General features: G+C 41.9%; 1 pseudogene; it reads right to left on the bottom strand.

Annotated features, from left to right (window-relative positions):
* The window catches only part of LOC118989573 (saccharopine dehydrogenase-like oxidoreductase), a 114759-nt pseudogene extending 88572 nt beyond the window's left edge, over positions 1–26187 (bottom strand).
* Positions 26188–26607: the final 420 nt, after the last annotated feature.

Here is a 26607-nt window from a genome sequence, read left to right as displayed (position 1 = left end):
GAGGGGAGTGGTGGGGGAAAAATACAGAAAACTGTAATTGAACAACAAAAAAGTAACTTAAAAGAAGAATACACATAAAAATATATAAAATTATAAAATTTTGGATAACAAAGTTATACATGGGAAATTAAAAGCAAAATTATTTTGCAGTTCAATAAAATTCTAATCAAAATTGCAATGAAGTTTCTGAGGCGCTCACTAAAATAAATATATTCATCACAGAAATAAGAAACAAAGGTTCTGCATGGCTAAGGAAAACAGTATCAAGATACAAAGAGAAGCAACAGCTTGGGAAAACATATTTGCCAATGATACCTCAGATAAGGGTTTAATCTCCAAAATATACAAAGAACTCATTCGGCTCCACTCAAAGAAGACAAGCAACCCAATCAAAAAATGGGCAGAGGACTTGAACAGACATTTCTCCAAGGAGGACATACAGAGAATCCAGAGACACATGAAAAGATGCTCGATATCACTAGCTATCAGAGAGATGCAAATTAAAACCGCAATGAGATACCACTTAACACCAGTCAGATTGGCTATCATAAACAAAGAAACAAACAACAAGTGCTGGAGAGGTTGTGGGGAAAAGGGGACTCTAGTTCACTGTTGGTGGGATTGCAGACTGGTACAACCACTATGGAAAACAGTATGGAATTTTCTAAGAAAACTAAAAATGAACGTACCTTTTGACCCAGCAATTCCACTCTTGGGAGTATATCCTAAGAACCCTGAAACACCAATCCAAAAGAACCTATGCACCCCGATGTTCATAGCAGCACAATTTACGATAGCCAAGAGTTGGAAGCAGCCTAGATGCCCATCGGTAAATGACTGGATCAAAAAACTATGGTACATTTACACAATGGAATTCTATGCTGCAGAAAGGAAGAAGGAACTACTACCCTTTGCAACATCATGGATGGAACTGGAAAGCATTATGCTGAGCGAAATAAGCCAGGCGGTGAAAGACAAATATCATATGATCTCACCATTAACAGGAATCTAAACAAACCAAACAAGCAAGCAAAATACGACCAATGACACTCAAATATGGAACAGGCTGTCAGGGCCCAGAGGGGAGAGGGGAGAGAATCATAGGGGAAAAGGGAATGGACTCACATGAACAAGTATAAAAGACACATGGACAATAACTAAGGGTGGGGGGTGGAAAGGGGAGAGAGGCGGGGAGCATGGGGTGGGGGGCGGGCAGGGTTTGGAATATAAGACAGAAACCTGTACTTGAACAAGAATTAAATAAAAATTATATTAAAAAAAAAGAAACAAAATATCCGATTTATAAAGAAGTGTACTATATATTTTCAGCCATATAAATGTGACACTAAGGAATTAAAAGAATGAGGAGAAACAAATTGACAAATTCAGAATATGTAGTGCTGATATGATAAGAGAAGCATTTAGAACCATTGCAAATTAGGAATTTTATTTAATAATTAAGACTGAATCAATTGTTTAAACATTTGAAAATAGTAAGCTAGCCCTGGCTGGTGTGGCTCAGTGGATTGAGCACCGACCTGTGAGCCAAAATGGCACTGGTTTGATTCCCAGTCAGGGAACATGCCTGGGTTAAAGGCCAGGTCCCAGGTTGGGGGCATGCAAGGGGCAACCAACAGATATTTCTTTCCCTTTCTCTCTCCCTCCCTCCCCCCTCTCTAAAAATAAATAATATTTTTAAAATAATTATAATAATAAGTTAGATCCCTACCTCATAGCAAAATTATTTTGCTATGAACAAATATAAATTCCAAACGATTAACAAGCTAAATCTAAGAAACTAAACCTTTGAAGAAAATAGAAGTGATTAACTGGTTGATCTTAGAATAAGTAAGTTCCTATAATACCACAAGGAAATGAGGGAACGATAAATGAAAAGTCTGTGTAACTTTACTATAAAAGATTTTAAAACTTCTGAACATCTACAAATATAATAAACAAAATTAAAAGACTACTGATAAAACAAGTTCATGGGTTAACACAGGATGGTGCAAAAGTGGGTTTATAGTTGTGACTATGCAATTTATTCTCTTATTATTATTTATTAATTATTGTAGTATTTTCCATATGAACAACAGAAAACCTACTTTTGTCCCACACTGTGCATTTCATACATAATAGAGAGAGAGAGCTCTTACAGCTTAGGAAACACTCTCATGGACAAATGGGCAAAGGGTATGAATAGCCAATTTACAAAAAAGAAAATCAGTGGAAAATAAACACTAGATCAAATAGTCAATCTCATGTGAAATCGAAGAAACGAAACAGACACAATAGTGAGATGGCAAGGTTTACACAGCAAATTGGCAGTGTTATTTGTTTTTGCTTTGCTGTGTGTTGTTTGTACCCAGGTTAGTGAAGTGCAGCAGAAGGGCCATCGAAGTTCTAATGGGAGTGTAAATCGGTCCTGCAGTTCAAGATGCACCATTTGCAACAACAGATCCAATGCCTTTAATCAGCTCATGCTTTTTTAGGAAATAATTCTAAGGAAATTATTAGAGATGTGCACAGAGATATTTGCACAATGATGTTTATGACAGTAATATTATTCATTCAAAATAATTAGCAGCAACTTAAATATCCAACAATATTGAATATCCAGCAATAAGGGACAAGTTAAATCAGCTGTGGGACATCTATATGATGCAGTAGCTATTAAAATCACATATGGGGAATTATTTCATGGGATAAGAAATTCTTCACAATATAATGTTGAATAAATAAAGGCAATCCATGTGTGCAGTGTGATCACATATATTGGTTTATGAAAGAAAGAGACTTAGAATATAAGAGAATATGCCATAATTTTATTTTGTTGGTAGTTCTCTTTTCTACATTTCTAGTTCCTACAATGAATGTATATTGTATTTATAAATCAGTGGGAATATAATAAGTCTTCAAAATTTACTCATTCAACATTTTTAAAAGCACAATGTTCTCCCAGGTTAGCGTCTTAGCAACTGTTCTAAATAATCCATTGTTCCTTCAGAGAGATTGAAGTCATCTGTCTGAAATTCTGAAGCTGACAGCAGCCACTTCAGACCTTTCAGCATTTTTTCTCTCAGATGTAATAAACAGAGATCATTATGTAAAAATAATGGCAGGAAAAGTATGCAATGGAAATTTTGATTCACATTTTTAAAGAGAATATATAACAAATAGAGTTGAGTGGCAAAAAAATTAAAAATTTCTCAATGTCACACTGCCAATAGGTCTATCATATTGGACTTAAAATTTTTCTTTAAATTTGTTTGACAAAATATAATGTTGCAAAGAGAAACAGATAAACCAGGAAAAGCAACCATGGGTCCCAGAGGAACTGTGTACTCCCCTCCTTTAATCTGAGAGCTGCCAGGAGAAAAAGGAATATGGTATAGGAAGCTACTCTCTCATCCAGCTCCTAATTTTAGATTTCATGTCCAAGCTGGGAGAAATTCATTCTCAGAGCCGCAGAGCCCCGTTATCAAGAAGTCAGTTATCCAGATCCCTGGAGGTATGAAGAGCCCTGAGCCCAAAATACAGAAAGGAAGAGACTTAGAAGAGATAGGGCCAGGTGGGTGAAAGGTGAGTAAGGCATAAGGCAATGTCCTCAGAGATGAAGGGACTCTGAACTCCTGCAAAGGAGAGTAAAAGTATAAGGACTGTGACCTGGGTTTCTCTGCAGTCAGGGGAAGGCTCTGTGCTTGTAGGCATCTGACGCATGCACCAGCCCACAGTGTCCGTGATGTTATGATTGAGATATGAGACAAATTCACATGGACTACTGAGTCCTGTGAAGGAAAAGGGACTGCAGGGCTCCTCTCTCAAGGCGAGAGCGCCCTGACCCTTGCCTTGACAAGCTTTTATTGGGTTTGTTTTGCACAAGAATACAGGTAAAACTCATTAATCATTACCAAGCAGTGAGAAGCAAACATACAAAGAACTCTGAGCACCTATTTTGAGTCAGGGTCAGATAGCTAAAGAGCCATAAAACTTTGAGGAACAAACTTCTAGCTTGGACCCTTATCATTTAATTGAGAGCATTCTAAACAAAGCATGTACCACAGGATTTTACATATCCTTTCTTAGGTCTGATCACTCTAGGGAGCCTGCCCTTTCCAGCACAAGGTGGCGCCCACCACCAGCATTGTTTCAGGTTTAAGACATTGTTTCAGGTTTAAATTGGTCAGTGGAAGTAAGGCAGCCAAGAGATTAGGAGACTTCTCATAGACCGAATGAGGACTCAGGCTATGTCAAAGCTGAGGGGCAAGGGTCCATCACGCCCTTTTACTGTAGCCCCCCAAGTCTTTCCATGGGTCCTCCCCATGATTGTGCCTGTCTTAGGTCATCCCCCCTTGGGGAATCTTACCCATCATTGGCTAACCAATAAAGCATTGGGGGCAGTTCTGGATACAGTAAAAGGACCAGAAGCCGTGCTCCTGCCAGGGAGATAAGCTTTATCTTCTTCGTGGCTTATGATCCAAAGGTCACTCACTCAACCTTAGACATGACAGGTTACAGCTTCTTAAAGCAGGCAGGGTGGTTCCCAATGGGCATCATCTCATTAAAGATTTCTCCATGCTTTTGAGCAGCCAAGAGATGAGAGTTGAAGGAATTTACTCAAAGTCATGAACCAGGAATCAGTGAGCAGGATTTGCATGTAAATCTGCAAGGCTGCAACCCACAGCTTATTTGACAGCATCCTTTCAGGGTAACAAGCAGCCCATGTGGAGCCTAGCAGTGAGAAGCTGTTCAAAAATCTTCCCTCCAAAGGGGCACTCAGGATGGCCTGTTCTCATCTTGTTTATCTTCCCCAGGCATCTTACATCTCCTAGCTTGTCTTTTTGTATCCTTGTGTGGATGGCAACCCCTCATCATTTCCTCCCCATTTTCCCCCCAGGCCATACTGCCTTCTCCAATGTTGCCAAAATTTGCTGACCCCTGGGGTCTAAGGCTGTTTTCCCTGACCTTTACTATATGAAGCAGACTGACACATGGATATAGCTATAGAAACAGGCCATCCAACAGGGTGGGAAGGGTACCAAGATTAAATAAATTTAAGAAACAGAACATACTCTATCACCTCTTCACTACACATAAGAGTCAGGTTGGAAAAGTCCTCCAATTAAAGGATAATTTTAACCCAACTTTGTTTGAACACAAAAGCCTTTTTGTAGAACACTTCCTAACATTTCATAGAGTAGTAGTACTATAGTAATAAACTAAAGACACGGTTTGAGAAAGGCTGATATTTGCTGACATACATAATAGTATAAATAACAGTATGCCAGGGAGGCTGAGCAGCATACCTGCTGTCATCATGCCCTCAACCTTCTCTTTAGCTATTTGGTCTGCCTCTGCCCCAGCCCCCATCCATGTACCGCCAGGGTGGTTTGGACTTCAGGAACACAAATTCAGTCCTCTGTAAGGGGGACAAGTGGGCCAACTTCTCTGGACATCAGATTCCTTACTGGTCAAAGAGCATCATGATGCCTACATTTATAACATACGTGGCATGGCCTGTACCACAAGAATACCCCCCCAAAACACACATGAACAGACACACACACACATGCACATTAGGCTGATCTATATGAATTGGTCTCACCAGTCTTTCAGAGTCGATATATTCATTGCAGAGAGTCTTCAAACTGTGTCTAAGACTGCTTCAAGATTAGCTTTGCAAGCACTAACTTCAGCAAGTGTTAATCTATTTCTTGAGCTATTTCCATTTTCCATTTGTTAGTGACAGATGTAGGCAATTACTGAAACTTCAGGAACAACACTTCCTTCCAAATCTCTCTGCAAAAATCAGCAACAGAACACCTTCTCCTCTTGGCTGCTACATAAGGTAGACGATTAGGATTACTGATGGCCCTACCTTTGATATAAAAAACAGCTTCCAAGCTGAATTTTCCTGAAAATCTCCTATCTTAGGACTCATTAGGAGTGTTCTGCATTCATTGAGGATGTCTTGGATCACATTTTCAAAACTTCCTTCTCCCCATCAATTTCTTTTAAGATGCACCTCCTGCCCTTTTGGATTTATTGTGTCATCCTTCTGAGGCCAGGTTCCAAGCACACTTGCCCCCTCTCACAACAGGCCCAAGCAGCAGTTAGTTAGCTTTCCAGTACAGGAACTCATTTGCAACCCAAACCCAAAGAGTCACCCTTTCATCTCAGACAACATAACACTGAAATTCATTACCCAGAGAGACTAGAACTTAGAAACACAATCATTTTCCTTGTTATTTATTAAAGCTTCCTTGTTACTTATGAAATGAGACTACATTTCACTCTCCTGTGCTCCCCAAATCCTGGCTTTTTCACTCCTGCATAAATACAGAGCCACTAAGCTCACCACTGCTTGCTAGTCTTGCTCTGGAATGGAGAAATACCAGTTCCCAACTTAAGACTAACATTTGAAAACTGGAATCAAAGGGAAGCTCAAAGAAAAGTTACCAGGGAACTGCCCTAATGAAAACAACAGAAAGCATGTCCTCTATTTTACATATATGTATATAATCCCATCACCTTAAATATTTCTATCATTTTTTAAAATTTCTATTTACTTATATATATTTTATTTTAATTTTGTTCAAGTAGTTTTCTGCCTTTTTTTTTCTCCCCATCCCAACCAACCCCCCAGCCCTCCCCACCTCCCTCTTATTTCCTCCACCACCCTTGTTATTGTCCATGTGTCCTTTATACTTGTTCCTGCAAAACCCTTCCTCTTTTCCGCTGAAATTCCCTCCCTACTCCCCTCTGGTCATTGTCAGCCTATTCTCAATTTCAGTGCCTTTGGTTATATTTTGCTTCTTTGTTTGTTTTATTGATTAAATTCCTGTTAAAGGTGACATCATATAGTATTTGTCTTTCACTGCCTGGCTTATTTTGCTTAGCATAGTGCTTTCCAGTTCCACCCATGCTGTGGCAAAAGGGTAGGAGCTCCTTTTTTCCTTCTGCTGCATAGAATTCCATTGTGTAAATATACCATAGTCTTTTGATCCATTCATTTACTGATGAGCACCTAGGTTGCTTTCACCACTTGGCTATTGTAAATTGTGCTGCTATGAACATTGGGGTGCATAGGATCTTCTGGATTGGTGCTACAGGGTTCTTAGGATATAATCCTAGCAGTGGAATTGCTGGGTGAAAAGGCAGATCCATTTTCAGTTTTCTGAGAAAATTCCATACTGTTTTCCATAGTGGTTGTAGCAGTCTGCAATCCCACCAACAGTGCGCTAGGGTCCCCTTTGCTCCACAACCTCTCCAACACTTGTTGTTTGTTGCTTTGTTTCTGATGGCCATTCTGACTGGTGTGAAGTGGCATCTCATTGTGGTTTTAATTTGCATCTCTCTGATTGCAAGCGACATTGAGCATCTTTCCATGTGTCTCTGGATCCTCTTTATGTCCTCCTTGGAGAAATATCTGTTCAAGTCGTTTGCCCATTTTTTAATTGGGTTGCTCATCTTCTTTGAGTGGAGTCATGTGAGTTCTTTGTATATTTTGGAGATTAAACCCTGGTCTGAGGTGTCATTGGCAAATATGTTTTCCCATACAGGGTTCTCTTTATTTTAATACTGTTTTCTTTAGCGGTGCAGAAGTTTTTTATTTTGTTGAGATCTCATTTGTTTATTGTTTTCTTTGGGTTCCTTGCTTTAGGGGACATATCAGTGAAAATGTTGCTGCTTGAAATATCTGAGATTTTCCTATGGTCTCCTCTACAATTTCAATGGTGTCATGACTTATATTAAAATCTTTTATCCACCTTGAATTTATTTTTGTGTATGGTGTATGTTGGTGCTTGAGTTTCACTATTTTGCATGTAGCTGTCCAGCTCTCTGAACACCATTTGTTGAAGAGGCTATTTTTACTCTATTTGATATTGCTGACCCTTTTGTCAAATATTTGACCATAGAGACTTGGGATTATTTCTAAGCTCTCTAATTTGTTCTATTGGTCTATGTGTCATCAAAACAGCAAGTACCAGGCTGTTTTGATGACAGTGGCCTTGTAATACAGTTTGATGTTAGGTATTGTGATCCCTCCTACTTTGTTCTTCTTTCTCAAAATTGCAGCTGCTATTCGGGGTCATTTATGGTACCATATAAATTTTTGAAATGTTTATTTTCTGTCTGTGAAATATACCGTTGGTACTTTAATAGGTATTGCACTGTATCTGTAAATTGCTTTGGGTAGTATGGACATTTTGATGATGTTAATTCTTCCAATCCATGAACACAGTATATGTTTCCATTTCTTTGTATCTTCCTTAATTTCTTTCTTCAGTGTTGTGTAGTTTTCTGAATACAGTTCTTTCACCTACTTGGTTAGGTTTATTCCTAGGTATTTTATTTTTCTTGTTGCTATATCAAATGGGATTTTTTCTTGATTTTGGCTTCTGCTGTTTTATTTTTATTATTCAAAATTGCCTTTATTTTCTAGATATTGACTTTTTATCCCGCTGTTTTGCCAAATTCATTTATTAAATCAAGCAGTTTTTGGGTGGAGTCTATAGAATTTTCTATGTACACTACCATGTAATCTGCAAAAAAATTGACAATTTTGTTTCCTCCTTCCCAATTTGGATGCCTTTTATTTGCTTTTCTTGTCTGACTGTCATGAATGGAAGTTTTATCCAATACTATATTGAATAGAAGTGGTGAAAGTGGACATCCTTGTCTTGGTCCTGATCTTAGTGGAAAAGCTTTTAGTTTTTGCCCATTGAGTATGATGTTGAGTGTAGGTCTCTCATATATGGCCTTTATTATGTTGAGAAATGCTCCCTTTGTTCCCACTTTGCTGAATGTTTTTATCACGAATGGGTGCTGTACCATACCAAATGGTTTTTTTGCATCTATTGATATAATCATGTGATTTTTGTCTTTGTTTTTATGTGATGTATGACATTCATTGATTTGTGAATATTGTACCATCTTTGCATCCCTGGGATGGATCCACTTGGTCATGGTGTATGATCTTTTTAATGTGTTGTTGGATGCATTTTGCCAATATTTTGTTGAGGATTTTAGCATCTATGTTCATCAGCAATATTGGCCTGAAGTTTTCTTTCTTTGTTGTGTCTTTGTCTGGTTTTGAGATTAGGATGATGCTGGCTTCATAAAAAAAATGGGAGTCTTCCATCATTTGAAATTTTTTGGAATAGTCTGTGAAGGAGGGATTTTATCTCCTCCTTAAATGCTTTGTAGGATTCTCCTGTGAAACCATCTGGACCAGTACTTTTCTGTATCAGAAGCTTTTTGATTAGTGCTTCAATTTCATCATTGTTACTGATCTGCTCAGGCTTTTTGCTTCTTCTTCACTGAGTTTTGAAAGATTATATTTTTTCTAGAAATTTGTTCATTTCACCTAGGTTTTCTTTTTAAAAAAATATATTTTATTGATTATGCCATTACAGTTTTCCTATTCCCTTCCCCTTCATTCCCCTCCACCCTGCACACCCCCTCCTCCACCATTTCCCCCCTTTAGTTTATGTCCACGTGGCTCAAATTCTTTAGATTCTATATTTCCCCTACTATTCTTGCACTCCCCCCTGTCTATTTTCTACCTAACATCTATGCTACTTATTCTCTGTACCTTCTCCCCCATTCTCCTCCTCCCAATCCCCTGTTGCTAACCCTCCATGTGATCTTCATTTCTAGGGTTCCACTCCTGATCTAGCTGTCCTCTTAAGTTTGCTTTTGTTTTAGGATAACTGTGAGTTTGCTGTCCTTTCACTGTTCATATTTTTCATCTTCTTTTTCTTGGATAAGTCCCTTTAACATTTCATATAATAAGGGCTTGGTGATGATGAACTCCTTGAATTTGATCTTATCTGAGAAGCACTGTATCTGCCCTTCCATTCTAAATGAAAGCTTTGCTGGATAGAGCAATCTTGGATGGAGGTCTTTGGATTTCATGACTTGGAATACTTTTTTCTAGCCCCTTCTTGCCTGTAAGGTCTCTTTTGAGAAATCCACTGACAGTCTGATGGGAACTCCTTTGTAGGTGACTGTCCCCTTATCTCTTGCTGCTTCTAGGATTCTCTCCTTCATTTTAATCTTGGCTAATGTAATTATGATGTGCCTTGGTGTGTTCCTTCTTGGGTCCAACTTCTTTGGGACTCTCTGAGCTTCCTGGATTTCCTGGAAGTCTATTTCCTTTGCCAGACTGGGGAAGTTCTCCTTTATTATTTGTTCAAATAAGTTTTCCACTCGTGGCTGTTTCTTTCCCCCTTCTGGTACCCCTATAATCCGGATGTTGGAACGTTTAAAGATGTCCTGGAGGTTCCTAAGCCTCTCCTCATTTTTTTGAATTCTTGTTTCTTCATTCTCTTCTGGTTGGATGTTTTGTTCTTCCTTCTGGTCCACTCCCTTGATTTGGGTCCCAGTTTCCTTTCCATCACTATTGGTTTCCTGTGCATTTCTCTTCATTTCAATTAGTTTAGCCTTCATATGTTCCTCTAATTTGTGACTAAAATCGACCAGTTCTGTGAGCATCCTGATCACCAGTGTTTTGAACTGTGCATCTGAGAGGTTTGCTATTTCTTTTTCGCTTAGAGTTATCGGTTCTGGGGCTTTGAGTTCTTGAGCCATAATGTTTTTGACTGTTTGCAACTGTTACATATAAAGGGCAGAGCCCTAGGTGTTCACCAGGGCGGGGCAACTCAGTCACTGGGTTGTGATGCTGTATGTGAGGGCAGAATCAAAGAGGGGCAGTGGGGGTCCCTTCTGCTCCTTCCCACTGCTGGGGTCTGCGCAGTCCATCTCATTGCTCACTCCTTCATCTCACTGCTCACTCCTTTGCCTGCTTTATCTGCGCGCAAATGTGTGACCGCGGTCAGCCTGCCACCTTGTGCCCTCACTGGGTCTGCCCATCACAACCCTATGCCTGGGATCTGCCAATGACCACCCTCATACTTGGGTTGGTCTGGCCAAGTTTTTCTGTGCAACCCCACTCTGCCATGTGCTGGCTTTGCACCTCTTACTTGTCTGCGTGAATGATTCATTGTTGTTGGACTTTGTTATAGTTCAATTTTCTTTGTTTTGGTTGCATTTTTGTTACTAAAACTTTGTCGTCTTTAAACTTGGTTGTGGAAGGAGGCACAGTGTTTCCATCTATGCCTCCATCTTGGCTGGAAGCCCATTTTACCTAGGCTTTCAAATTTATTGACACACATTTCTTCATAATAATTTCTTACAAGCCTTTGTATTTATGTGGTATCAGTTGTAATCTCTCCTCTTTCATTTCTGATTGTGTTTATTTGGGTTCTCTCTCTCTTTTTCTTGATGAGCCTACTTAAAGGCTTGTTGATTTTGTTTACCTTTACAAAGAGTCAGCTCCTGGATTCACAGACCCTTAGAATTGTGCTTATAGTCTCTGTGCTATTTACTTCTGCTCTGATCTTGGTTATTATCTTACAATTTGCTCTGGGCTGTCTTTGTTTTTGTTGCTTCAGTTCTTGTAGGCATAGCGTTAGGTTGTTTGTTTGAAATGTTTCTATCTTTTTTGGTGGGCCTGTATCACTATGAACTTCCCTCTCAGGACTGCCTTCACTGTGCCCCATAAGTTTTAGTTTGTTGTGAGTTCATTTTTGTTTGTTTCCAGAAAGTTTTTGATTTCTTCCCTAATTTCAATATTGACCCATTCATTGTTTATTAGCATGCTATTGGATCTCCATGATTGTGAGTGTCTTTGGTTTTTTTTCTTAGGGTTGGTTTCTAGTTTCAGTCCCTTGTAGTCAGAGAAAAAGCTTGAAATGATTTCCATTTTCTTGAATTTGTTGAGGCTTATTTTGTTGTGTCTTATCATGTGGTCTATATTTGAAAATGTTCCATGTGCAGTTGAAAAGAATGTGTACTTAGCTTCTTTGGGTTGAATAGCCCTCTATATATCAGTTAAGTCCATCTTATCTAGGGCATTGTTCAATGCCACAATATCTTTGTTGCTATTTTATTTGGAAGATTTGTCCATTTTTGACAGTGGGGTGTTAAAATCCCCTGTTATAACTGTGTTGCTGTCAGTACCCATCTTGAAATCCTTCAAGATTTTCTTTTTGTATTTGGGTGCTCCTATGTTGGGTGCATATATATTTACAATGCTTATGTCTTCTTGGTGGATTCTTCCCTTGAGTATTATGAAGTGACCTTCTTCTGGGTCTCTCTTTATAGCCCCTTTTTTGAAGTCTACTTTATCTGATATGAGTATTGCTATCCATGCTTTTTTTTTCCTGTTTGCATGGAAAATTTTTTTGCAGCCCTTCACTTTCAGTCTGTGTAGATCTTTTGTCCTGAGGTGGGTCTCTTGTAGGCAGCATATGTGTGTGTTATGCTTTCTTATCCATTAAGCTATTCTCTGTCTTTTGATTGGGGCATTTAATCCATTTATGTTTAAGGTCACCACTGATAGGTACTTACTCATTGCCATTTTTGTACCTATGTTCCTCTCTCTCTCTCTCTCATCCTTCCTTCCCTTCCTTAAAGTAGTCCCTTCAGTATCTCTTATAGAGCTGGTTTGGAAGAAATTTATTTTTTTAGACTTCTTTTGTCTGGGAAGCTCCTTATTTGGCCTTCTATCTTGATTGAGAGCCTTGCTGGGTAAAGTAGCCATGGTTGCAGGCCTCTGGTTCTCATTACTTGGAATATTTCTTGCCATTCTCTTCTTCTTGGAGCATTTCTCTTGAGAAGTCAGCTGCTAGCCTTATTGGGGCTCCCTTATATATTACTTCCTGTTTCTCCCTTGCTGTCTTTAAGATTGTCTCTTTGTCCTGGAATTTTGCCATTTTAATGATGATGTGTCTTGAAGTGGGCCTCTTTGGGTTTCTCTTGATTGGGACTCTCTGTGTTTCCTGGATTTGAGTGACTTTTTCTCTCAAATTAGGGAAGTTTTCCATCATTACTTTTTCAAACAGGTTTTCTATCCCTTGCTTTTCTTCTTCTCCTTCTGGTATCCTGTCTGGTTTTTCAATGTCCTCTATAATTTTTGGTCTCTATATTCATATATGCTGGAGTACTGTTGCCTGTTTGCTTTGTTACTCTATATATCAGCTAGGTTTTTCTCCCATGTGTACGGAGAAGTAGAATCCACTCCCTCCTACCTCGCTGTCATGTTCAGTCTCCAGAAAGCATGTCCTCTTAAAAGAGCTAACCCAGCCTCCCCTCATCCCCTCCCCTTCCTCTCCACAGGGAAGGGCATGCACACTGGGCAGGACAGGGGGAACTGAATCTGGATGAGAGCCTAGACCCACCTCTGGCTGAGCTCTGCATTTAGAAATGATACCCTCCCTCCCCTGACAGCATAGGTCCCCCTAAGATCAGCTTGTGATTTATTTTCTTCAAGACCAAAACATCTTTCCAAACCATTCCTTTCTCCCATACTTATCACCCAGTCTGAAGACTCATTAGTTTTCCCCAAAGCAGCTAACAATTTTATTAACTCCAGTCTCACTCCTTTCAGTCCTCAACCCCTCACTAGCCAGGGTAAAATTTAACTAAGAACCTGGTCAAACTAACACTGTGGTACAGGCCTATGATCTACTGTAGGAACCAGTGCAATGGTCTTCCTCAAGGCCTACCCATAATAGACCCCCTTACATCTCTTCTTGTTGGATTCCATAATCCACACTCCACAAAGCACTAAATGGTAAGTTGAAAAACAGAAATTAGACCATGTCATTTTCTAACTTAAATACTATCAAATACACTTAGAAAAGAATTCAGGTCATGGGACCCGGTCTACCACCCCACCCCCACCATCACCACCACTGCTCCTCTGATACTCATTCCACTCAGCCCTCTGCCCCTATACTCCAGACAATTGTGTCATCTTCCATCTGTAGGACACACTCAGTTCATTCCAACCCTTGTCTTTGTCACTTCTTCGGGCTGAAATCCACATCCCCAGATACCCCTTCTTCTGCTATTTTACCTTCACTATCCTTCCTTAACCTCCCAGGTTGGCCATGCCCATAGAATTGAAGAATTCATTGTATTTCTCTGTCCTTTAGATGCAAGCCACTCGAGCATGCCTACTGCTTTTGTTCACCCCACTACTCCCAACTCTTGGCACACTTCATAAGTTTATTGAGTAAAATGGATGGAAGGAGAGATGAGTCATACCACTTCCTTGTTTAAAACCAGTGACATACACTGGGATACAGCTGTCACTCCCTATCATGGCAGACAAAACACTCAGCCCTGCCTACATCATCACCTCACCTCATCTCTCCCCAGTCTCTGCCTTCCAATACTTAGAAAAACAAATGCAGAACCAAGCTAGGAAATAGGACACGAAAATTTCTCATGCCTTTCCCTGTAGCACATTGCCTGGCAAGCCCACCTAAGGATCCCCTGACGTTCTAGGAAACAGTAATTTTGTTTGACTCACTGTTTCCTATTGGTAAAGATTCAGACTCTGTAAAGTAGATGTTAACTTTAGAATATTTGATAAGTTGCAAATTATTTTAATTTGGAAGATACCTAAATGAAAAGATAACCAAAGGTTAATTTTATCATTGTGTGGAACATTAACCAGTTTGGTATATAGCAATCTTATTTTGGCCTTTCTTATTTCATTGAAAATATGCTTTAGGTTCTCATATGAGCCTCTGGACCAGCTTTACTCTTCTGCTGACTCCTATTTAATATATTAAGTGGTGTTTGACATGTGTTCACTATATATTTTGGGGTATTGGGGGATAGGCTTTGACACTAAATTACTAACACAATATTCAATGTTCTCATATTGCCACAGTGGTTCCTTCTTTTGCATCCTGCCTTTTTTCAGTCCCACCATCTACACCCTATGCCGTCATCCCCAAATTCACTCTCCTCCAAATTATCACCTACTAATCTCTGTATTCCAAACTCAAGTATTAGTTCCTTAGGAAACCTTTCCTGACACACCCCAACACACACACACACACCTTCCTGAAATATACAGCTTTTTCTCAGGAAAATAAAAATACAAAATGACAGAAAAGGGTAGGCCCACTAGATATGTGCAAAGATTTAGACTAGTGTGAGTGCCCTTCACCTGTGAATGGAGTATGGAGTAACCCAGCTCTTTTTCCTGAGCCAGTAGGGACCTGTCAGACACAGAAATGCCTCTGGAAACTCTCCACTCCTCAGAGTCCAAGTGCATGCTTCAAATGGTGGCTACCCTGGGGACTTTTCTTCCACAAAGACAGTCAGCTCATGCTACTCAGGAGAGCAGAGAGGTGAAGTGAATAGTCTCTAGAGCCGTCCTTCCCAGGTCACACAGCTAGTATGCTTTGCTGCTTACTAGCTGTGTGACCTTAAACAACTTAGCCTCCCTGAGTCACAGTTTTCCCCTCTGTAGAATAGAAATAATAATAGTATACTTGAGTCCTCCTAAGAATTGAATGGATAAAGAACATGTATGACCCTGACTGGTGTGGATCAGTGGACTAAGCGCCAGCCTGTGAACCCAAGGGCCACTGGTTCAATTCCCAGTCAGGGTACACGCCTGGGTTGTAAGCCAGGTCCCCAGTAGGAGGCACGTGAGAGGCACCCACATATTAATGTTTCTCTTTTACACTTTTCCCTTCCCTTCCCCTCTCTCTGAGTATAAATAAATAAAATCTTTGAAGAAAATCAAAGAACCTGTATGAATGACCCATGGACACAGACAATGTTGTGGGAATTGACTGTGAGGTGGGGGGTGGGGAGCTGGGAAGAGGAGGACAAAGGGGCATAAATTGGGACAACTGTAACAGAATAACAATAAAAAATAAAGAGAGAAAGAAAGATGGAATGGATTAATGTAGCTAAAGTTTGTAGAAGAGTAATTAACACATGAGTGCTACTATGATACCACGGCTCTTATTCCAGTGTTATATAAGCCTCTTGGGCGCCTCTCTTCCCCAAGTCTGCTGGTGCTGCACAGATGAGACCTGGGACACTGGGAATATGACTAAGTGGATAGGAGTTACTGCAGCAGCAACGGAGATGAGACCATATATTCCCATTCCAAACTTACTATAAGCAAATTGGGAATCTTAAGTGCCTAACATAGTACCTGGCACAGAAGTTATTCAATAAACGTGGCATCCTTCTCTGCCATCCCTGCCCTACCCATTCCCAAACCCAACCTTAAACTTACAAGCAAGTATAATTTGGGATGCTTTCAATGCTTTTGTATAATAATAACTCAGGGGTAAAGGGCTATTTGTGATTATTATTCATCTTTTCATGTCATGTATTTTATTGATTTTTGCATTGAAATAGTTTTTCAATATTTTTTAAAATGAGACATTTGCTTGAGTTAATCCTAGATCTTAACATCTGTTGAAGTACAAATAATTGTTGTTTTTTAATGATTGGGTTTCTTTTTCTTCTTTATTTAAATTAAAAAATCAAAAAATAGTCTGTGATACCTTGAAAGGATATTAAATAACACAATCAACTTGGATTTATTATGAAGAAATATTGTCCACAGTTTCTGCACAAAATCATAATATTTGAAAGACCTTGAGGTGCTGGGCTTTCTGAAGAATTTCCCATTAGGACACAGAGAAGAATTGAAAGGGCTGATGAGAAGCATCTAGTCCAGCAAAATTTTTGCATGACTACAAATTCAAGGAATACTAATAGAGTTATTGGAAATTACTTTTCTCATTCAAAATAAAAATAGCTTTTGAAGTAGCTTTTGAAGAATTCTAACTTTACCTGCTGCTATTTAATGAAGAGCAGACCGTTAATGAGAACACGGTACTGTTTTTGCCCACTGAAATATGTATACCAAGGCCTTGTGAGAAGAGACAATATGAAGGCAGCTTTCTAATCATTCACCATGGAAATAAATGGGGATCTTGGACAGAAGCCAGGCCTTTGGAAAACAAGCATCCCATGGAATAGCGGGAGTGGAGACAGGTGGGGCAGTGCTGAAGAATGAAGGGGGATGGTTTAGAAAGATTCAGAAATCGGAGGCTTGGATAAGCCTGTATTTTGCCTAAATTTTCAGACTGTCAGGGCAGGTCCAACCCTCCTGATTTCTTGCCCAGCACTCTTCCCATGTTTCATGCTAAGGTAAAACCTCAGAAACACCATAATCCTCTACCAACAGGAAGGATGCTCTGGGCAGCCCACTTGAGCTGGCTTGGATCCACAACTGGGAGTCAGGACTGACAGCAGCTGTCTGAGTTCCTTCCAAAAGACAAGTTGCCACTGGATCTTCAGAAGATCCATGACCAGCAATGAATTCGGTGGGGTCCTACATTGCTGACACTGGATTTGCAGCTGGGAAAAGAGTATATATATACACTCAACTTTTGTTTAAATCTGGCTTGCCAGCTCACTGAATGACCCTTTCTGACCCCATACCACTCTCAGCTGTACATAGGGCGGGATAATAAGTGACCTTCCTATATCTGTTGCGACTTTGCTAACCTACCTACCATGTCAAATGTGGTTTGAGACCACTCACTAGTTTATTCCTGTCCAGTGCTTTCCCCTAGATGGAGTTCTACCTTCTCTCTACAGTTCTCTTTTCTCTAGATCAGCCTGAGGCTTGGGAGAAACTGTTGTCTAATCCTGTCAGATTCTCTGAACACCCAGCTCTACCAGCACCAGGCAAGGTGTGGAAATGGTGGCCCTGACTATTTCTCAGTAGCTGGGGCAACACTGACATCTTGTGGTCTGGAATTCTGCCTGCCTTGGGTATCACAGACTAAAGCCAACCTGAGGCCTGCCTAGAGGAGCCCTTGCCAACCCTACAGGTGAGAGTAGAGCAGTCCTGTGCAGACCTCATCTGCAGGGGGCTCATGGTCCAGTGGGAAAACCAGGCAACCAACAATGTACATACTCTGGGTAACACAATCTGAGACAGCATCAGACCTACAAGACAAAGAGTCTTCAGCCCAGTCAGCAAACACTATGGGCAACTCCAGAACCCGGTGGTAACAGGAGGCATGCAGGCAATCACAATCCAATAAGCAAAGTGCCCATTAAGGTGTGTGTGACAGCTTGGGGGCTCAGAGGAGGGAGAGAGGCAAACAGCCTGAGGATAAATAAGTAAGGTGAGACTTCAGAAGTGACACTGGGACACTGGAAGCAAAGTAAGGAATGAGCAAGTCAGAATTTCTAAACCTTGCAGGATAGATTAAACTTAGAGATGGAGTGCTAATCTGGAAGAGGCTTAAAAAGTGTGGGGAGGGATGCCCGTGCTTCACTCCGGGAGAGGCGAGAGTAGGGGCACAGAGAGAGAAGGAGTAGATTTGTCTGGAAAGAGAGAGCTTCACAGGCCAGAATAAAGAGTTCAAACTGTACTCAGTTTCTGAGAAGCATGTGGTAAAGTTGTATCTAAGCAAAAACAATCCCGCAGAGATGAAGCGTGAACTATGTGCATAGAGAAAGAACTGGAAGGATATTCACCCTATGTCAGCAGTGGTTATCTCTAAGACAGAGAACCACATGTGTTTGTGTCCTTTTTTCCTTTTTTTCTTGCTTGCTTACATACATGCTTGTCTAATCTTTTTACCTTAATTATTTTTTTTTTGTAATGAAATAGGTAGCAAAGCAAGTTACTACATGAAGCATATGAATGGTGTGATTTGGAAGGTGCCCACTGGTTTGAACTGTAATGGTCAGTCTCATCCATGAGGAAGTCTCTCTCAAAGGGGGTAGGAGAAGGGATAATGTAAGACTCAGGATCAGAGAGCCAGCATCTGTCACAGTGAAAGGAAACTTGGGAACCTACCAGCACTGAACTTTAGACAAGGGAAGCAAAGTCTGCTAAAGGGCAGTGGCTGACCCAAGGATACCCAGTCCCAGTCAGACCTCATGATTCAAGCTCAGCTCCCACTTCCCACTCCAGGGCCCCGGCTTCTCCTCACACTCACCACCTCCCATAATCTGTGTGGCCAGAAGCTTACAATGCACAGCAAGGATCTACAAAACCCCACAGATAGCAGCCCTGTCCAGAGGGTGTCAGCACATCTGCCTTTCCACAGGCCAAGGTCAAGATCCCTCTGTCATACTAAGACCACATCCAAGAGTTCTTCAAGTCCCCACAACCCTTTCTGTGTGCCCAGGAAGCCAAACTATTTTCATAATAGTACTAAGGTGCAACTGGCTTCTTCCCTCTAATTCTGGTGTGATCATACACGGGACTTTTTCAAAGTTAGGTAACCTGACACACTATGTCACAACAGATTGAATGGGGCTCCTGAAATGATTGTCAAATTATGAAAAGGCAGATATGAACTTTAGTCTGTTGAATCTATTCAATTCAATGCAAAGGCAGAAATGAAAACTTAACTGGCATCTGTCCAGCTAGACATTAGTGAAAGTCGTGAAAATATAAAATAATACCACTCATTTTTATTCTAATTGTTGAAACTAGAAAATACAGTTATTTTTAAATGTTATATTTACAGCTTATTGTTTTATTTTAATGAGTTCATAAATATATATAAATTTTCTGATTTCTAATTTATAATATGGTAAATACTGATTTATATAATCTACATAAACTAAAACTTTCTGGAACTTCCTCTAATTTTTAATGAGTGTGAACAGGTACCAATTCTGAAAACTATGAGAACTTCTGATTTGACTTTGCAGCTTTTCACCCTGTATATGTAGCCCTCCCAGCTCTGACACTGCCGCCTGCCAGGTTCCCTCCCCCACAGGGAGTGGTCCCCCTCTCTCCTCACTGTGTCCTCAGAGAAGCATCTAGCATATTTCCCTCTCTCCCTGTCTCTCCCTCTCTCTCTCACACTCACACTCCCACCCCCTCGGCCAGAGGTAAGGAGTATTCTGGGCACAGAGTGTCTTTCTTTCCTCACTCCTGCTTCTCTGCCACCTGTTGCCACCTCTGAGTTTGCACCCTGCAGGTTGTCTTCCCTCCATTCAACTGCTTCTAAAACAGCACTTTTCCCCAGTAACTGCTCCCTGAACCTCTCTAAGGGGGTCATAGACTAAAGAACCTGAAGGAATAAAATTCACACCTGCCTTTTCATCCTTCAGCAACCATTTCAGAACCCCCAACTCTATTTTAGATGCTGAGGCTCTGAAGATGAGCAAAATGTTCCCTCTGCCTCCCCACAGTTTCCAGGGAAATAAAGAAGCAGCTAGTAGCTCTGTCTAGGAAAGCAAGGAAACACTTCACAGAAGATGTGATATTTGATGTGGATCATACAAGATGAGGAGGAGTTTACTGGGTGAAGAACTGAAGACAGTTTCCTAGTGACAGAAGAATGCTTTCAAAGACACACAAATGTGAAACTGCACGGCATGTTTGGGGAGTTAAATAGATCATTGTGGGTAGACTGCAATGTGAGCATGTGTGTGTATATATGCATGTGTGTGAAAGCATGTGTTTATAGACATGCATGTGCCTGTGCTTATGCATATTGTCTGCATGCATGCATGTGTGACTGTGTGCATTGACCACACGTGTTTGTGTGTGCATGTGTCTACATGTGTGTTTGTGTGTGAACATAGTGATGATGAGACAGGATTATCTTTTGGGAGAGAGAGGAGGAAGTTGAGAGGAAAGAGAATTATTCTAGATGAGTTACACATGGCTTCTTATTTAGCCCTCACCACAACCTTGCAACAGGGTGCTATTGTACCCATTTTACAAGAAGGATTAATAAACTCAGGGCAATCCTCACTAGCCCTGACCACAGGGGCCTGAGACTGGGGACTAAAAATTCTGGAAGCCCAGTTCTTTCCATATGCCCACCTCTCAAGTGATTGTCCCTGAATCCCTGAATCCCTGACACTTCACTGAGAACCTCAGCAAATGGCGTTTATTTTCCAGATAGGCCATCCAGCATGTGCCAGAACAACTCTGCCACAGAGGCCAAAGCTAAGACTTGTTACAAAGCTCTTCTTGCAGTTCAAAGAGCCAACAGTAGAACAGAAAACCAGAACTCAGTCGTCTGGAATGGCCCATTGGGAAATGAAGTGGGAGGTCAGGGTCTGAGAAAGCAGGGAAGTACTATCACATCCTCTCCTGGTCACAGGGCTGCTGGTGCTTAGTTAACTCCATGTAGAAATCTCCAGAAGAGGTCAGGTGCTGCCCAGCTCACCGACTTGGACTCTTCTGTCTGGCCTCCTCCATTCAATCCAGTTCAGTAAACAGTGTTCACTCAAACTCTGCGTGTCCCTGCATCTAGTTCAGCTAGATGGAAAGGGAGGATTGCTCTTTCATGTGCAGACACTGTTCTGCAACTCATATTTCTTTCTCTTAAGCCATATATTTTTCTATGGTCTATACCATATTTTTGCATCTGTTATATAGCATAAAACTATGCCTTATATCACATATTACATATTTAATGGACATTTTTATATATTTAAATATTGCATGTTATATATTCCAAGTTGCCTATTACATAATTTATGTTTTTTGTACAATCATTTTAATTAGTTATTTATTGCCCCATTTTTCAGATGAGGAAACTGAAGGCCACCAGGCTTAAATAACTTGTCTAAAGTCCTGCCACTAATAAGTGGCAAACAGAATGCAAGCCTGCCTATAACCCAGAATGGTGCCTTTTTCTCTATATCAGCTATTTGGGTTGGTCTCATTCTCAACCAGGCTATGGCCAGAGACTGCTAGGGCCCTGTGGCCTGCCTGTGGTCTTCTTTGCTGGGACCCCAGGCCTGCCTAGCCAGTCCTACCACAAACCCCTCTTCGCAGCCTGAGGGTGGTGGCAGTGCTCTGGACATGCTTCTAAAATACTGGCCTCAAATCATTCAACAAATTGTGACTCGTTCAGAAATAGAATATTATGGATCCCTTAAAGGCATGCTTACAAAGTGTTTTTATGGCCATAGAAATAAATGTTTATATGTAAAAATAACGACATCAATAATAATAAACACAAATTTGTATTCATAGCATGAGATCAACAATGTTAAAAAATTCATAGAGGAAAAGCCAGAAAGGAAAGTCATCAAATGCTAACAGTGGTTATTTTTAGATGTTGAGCTATGGGTGCCTATTTTTCCTGCTTTTTACTTTTCCATGTTTCAGGTTTTCACAATAGACACACATCACTTTTCAACAAAGGAAAAATATCTAAAACCTGACTGTGACTTGAAAACTGAAGGACACCCCCTTTGCTGTGCACTTCAAAGCATCAGGGCTGGAACACTCTGGAGAGCCAGCCAGAGCCTCTGAGCTGGGAAAACACGCTGCTGTATGGGCATCAGGGTTTGATGTCTCTGCCCACCTGTTCTCCATTCTCCGTTCACCTGAATTTCCCTGGAGAACCAAAGAATTCAATCCTTCCTCCCCAGCCAGTCTGTCTGCATTGCTCAGCCCTGCAGCCTTTCAACCAGACACCCAGGCCTGACAGCTGCCTAAAATGGACCTGCTGGTGACAGACCACCTCTGAGGACCTCAGAAAACTCCCTTGGCCCCTGTTGGCACATGTGCAACCCTTTCAGAAGACAAGGACTGACCCTCCCACCCTCTTTGGCCATTGCTGTCATCTAGGACCACATATAAAGTTGTAGCAACTACCCCATCCACTCATTTCTCCCTTCCACAGCACTTATTCATAGGGTTCTATGGGTGCAGTTCAGTTCTATAGGGTTCTATAGGAGGCAGCTGCACTTCATCCAGTTTGGGGCAGGGCACAGATAAGCAGCTCCTATGCCCAGGGAAGGCTGACCAGGAGTAGTTGTTTCTGAGCTCGGTTCCTGAAAGACAAACAGTGACTGGATAGAAGAGAAAGAGGTCAGCGTTTTGTGCAAAGCAAACAGCATAAGCAAAGGAGCAGACACACCAGGTGAGACAAGTCTTCTGCGGGAGGGAAGAGGATTAGCGTGGGACTGCTGGCTCTGTCTGTGATGCTGAGGGGGTGGGAGTCTCTCCTTTTGACAGATGGAGCCACCTGTGTGGGCAAGCAGAGGAGCTATACTGTGAGGCGACTTTTCCCGGAAGCCCCCCCATCTGCCACAGATGAAAGTAAACACTACTAAAATATGATCTGCTTGGGGAGGAGAGGTGGCCAGATTCTCCGAGGGAAAAAAAGGCCTTGAGCCCCTTCTTCCAGGGTCTTTTATTGGGTTGTAATACACAGGAATACAGGGTGGCAAGGATCAAACAGTAGATAACATTTCCAAAAAATCTGAGGGTTTAGTCTGAGTCACTGTCAGGAAGGGGATTTTGCAGAAACTTTAGGGTTTCCTGCTCAGACCCTTAACATATGAATGAAAGCACTCTCAGCAGAGCAGATTTCACAGGTTTTTGAGGAATTCTTTGTGATGCCAGATTTTCCCCCAAAATCTGCTCTAACAAGGCAAGGAGCTGCATCCCTCCCCATCACAGGTATTCAGGCTTAAGTGGATTAGAGCCAGGAAGCACTTCTCCCGGATGACACGGGGACTCTGGCTATGTCACATAGCCAGGGGGCAAGGGTCCATTGCTCCCTCTTTGTCAAAGCCCCCAAGTCCTTCCATGATAGCCTCCCAAGTGATCGAGTCTGGCTTAGGTTGCCCCTCCTCTGAGGGGTCTTACCCATCTCTGATTTCTAACCATGCTTCTGGGGCAGGGAGGAAACTGAGGCAGCATTCGCTACCAGAGATAAGCTTTGTCTCCTTAGTGGCTCGCATTCAGAGGTCACTCACTCATCCTTAGCCATGGTGGGTAGTTACAATTCCTGAAACCAGGCAGAGCGGTCCCCAACATTACACCCAGGCTCACACCTACAGAATCACTGTGGCAACATGGGAAAGAAAACAAAAGGCAGAACAGAACACTCACTGATCACTTTGCCCAGTCCCCAAGCACTGCAATGGAAATCTGCCAAGGAGGAAGAGTCACACATTAATTCTGCCTGGTCTAGAAAGGAGAGATGACACAAAAGGGCACATTCCAAGCCCTTTCATAGTCTCAGCCCTGCTGGGGAACCTGGCCTGAGCTGTGGGAGTCCCATCCCTAGGAATTTGGCATTGGGAACCAGAAAAGTTTAATTCCATCTCTCAGGAAACCTGGTCTATGACCACGAACCTGGAAGAAGGTGATGGTCTCATCTACCAGAAAGACTAGAGAACAGAGGGAGCTCTTCTGCAAAAAATACAAGAACAATAGTTGAGAAGCAGAGAAGAGAGATCACAAGCGAGGGTGCATTGCCCAGTCTCCACTCCCATTCCTGAGGTCCAATGTTGGCTCTTCCTTTGCATTCGTGAGGCTGATACTTTTTTCTGTTAAAGTTGCAAGTTTAATTTCTGTTGCTTACAACCTAAGACTCCTAATAAAGCTTTAAAAAGAATTTTAAGCCTGAACTAGGTAGTGCAGTGGGACTGGAGAGAAGAGGGTTAATTGACACTATTTAGATTATGAAGTCAACAGAGAGGAGCTAGCCAACTGAATTACTTATAGACCTTCTCCCTTGCATACCTCCCCAAGCATCCATGAACTTCAAGAAGAAAGTGCACTGGCTCTAACTACCTAGACATAAGCCATCTACAAGCAGGTACTAGTGCAGGTCAGGAAAGCCAAGTGGGGCCTCTTCTTCACAAGAAGGGGACAGAGGGTCCTGGTGATTCCCTTGGCTCCTGTGCCCACTAAGAGGATAGTTTGGTAACTAGCACTGTGGAAATGCCCCAGACTCAGTTCTCCGGGGCCTGGGGATAAAATGGCACCACCACCTTTGTGGGGTAACAAGTTGCCTGTAGCTAGTCAAGGTGAATGCAGGCACCCCACTACTAAGAACAGAAGGAAAGATGACAGAGGCCCCAGGGCAGGACAGAGCTCCATGACTGGTCTAAAGGCAGCTACCCAACTGCCACCCTCCTCCTATACTTGCCAATGTCAGTCAGGGGTCATTTACCCTTCAATTAAAAACCTCTAAAGTCACACTTGATCTGCCAAGTTCAGTAGCTTCATTTTGCAATTTGGGAAGTTTTCTATGTTAAAAAGTAAAATATCATCCAATTTTTTATTGGTTCCGGATTTTCATAGTTTCATGCAGTAGCATATTGGTGGACCCATTAAAGAGAACAGGAAGAGGTCTCAGCCAAGCTTCAGCCTGGCACAATTAAGCACCAGAGCCTTCTGGAAACAGGCTCCACACTAAAGAAAAGGTATAGTCTTTCCCAGGTAGTTGGAGTTCTGCCAATCCTGAGCCAAATCTGCATCCCAGCTCTGCTGGATGAACAGGGTGGCTGTGTGCAGGGAGGGGACACAGAGGGAAGCCCATTCCTTCTTTTGCAGAAAAGCTTGCTATAGCCCCAAGTCCCTTCATCTCCTAGATTCACAACTGAAGCAGTATCCACTTCAGCCAAGACAAGAAGCGTACCTCCACTCACAGAATCAGATACCAGGGAGGCAGCAGACTTTCTCCTTTGGGTACATCCCAAGGATTCAGGAAATATTTAAACATAAATGTCCTTCCTCCCTAGGCTGGAAGCCTCTTCTTACAGAATGGAAGAGAAGAGCTCTATGTTCTCTCCTCTCTGGTTCCATGTGAGATAGGCTATGAGGCCTACTTTCCTGGTTATGCAGAAATTCTCTTCCTGTCTGGGCCCCCAACCCCTCTTCCAAATTAGTGCCCCCAAACCTTTTTACTGAAGCAGCCTTGAAGCTCAGAGCAGAGTGAAGGCACTGGAGGATCTACACAGCTGCTCAGATAGCAGAGTGGGGGAGATGCTACGGGTTCTATGAAGGTGGCCTCTTCCACCCATGAACCTGTCTGTCTGTATCCTCTTGGGCATGTGCAGAGCTCCTCTGGGTGCTGCAAGGTACAAACAGTCAGTTCCTTCTCATCTCCTGTGATGAGTCTGCTCCCCTAGGTATTCATTGAATGTTTATTGAGCACTTACTATGTACCTGAGACCTTCATCATTTCAACTCTTGGGACATTGTCTCTTTTTCCACCCCAAAGCAGTCAAGGGCTTTAAGGACTCAAAGTATCTTTTGCACTTCAAACACCTCCAATGAGCAATGCCATAGCGGGAATAGGAATACACAATGAAGGTGTACCCAGCTTTGCCCAGAGTGCAAAATGGTCAGCTTTGTGGGATCAGTCAGAACCAGCCAAGAAAGAGAAGCTGAGGAGTATGGCTGGACTTTGAGACTGGCTCTGAGAGAGTCATCTACTGAGAACTCAGCTTCTTCTCTACCTCAAGGCTGTCCCGGAAGTTAAAGCTGCCTTCTTCCAGAAGCTCATGGGACCCCAGGAAGATGTACTGGAGCTCATTCATGCTGCCCCATGTCAGGTTCCACCCCCCACACATCTGAGTCCTGCCTAGGTGAGGGCTACCAAGGCATGAAGATTGCTCCACACCTCACTAGGGTCTTCCCTATCTCTTCCTATCTTCCCCCACTGGACAGCAGGGAGAGACTAGCCTCTCCATGCAATACTGGAGCAAGAAGAACCATGGAGCCAGAGTACCGCCAACCTCAGAAACACAGGAGCCTAAGAGGGACAGTTGGCCACTGAGAGCCAGGCTGAAGGGGAAGCTGAGCAGGTGACAATGAGACTGGCCTTCCCAGGGCCCCAGAGGACACTCAATGCCAATTCCACAGAGCCTCTTTAACCCAATTTATTTTAGATTCAATTAACATGGTAAAATAAGAAAGCAAAACAAATTTTCTGTTAAGATAAATTGTATGCTTCTTGC

This window comes from Sturnira hondurensis, unplaced genomic scaffold (genome assembly GCF_014824575.4).
Source record: "Sturnira hondurensis isolate 20B ecotype Veracruz unplaced genomic scaffold, ASM1482457v3 Scaffold0006496, whole genome shotgun sequence".
NCBI lineage: Eukaryota > Metazoa > Chordata > Mammalia > Chiroptera > Phyllostomidae > Sturnira > Sturnira hondurensis.
The sequence above is the reverse complement of the archived record's forward strand: the minus strand, read 5'-3'. Positions and strand labels throughout refer to the sequence as shown.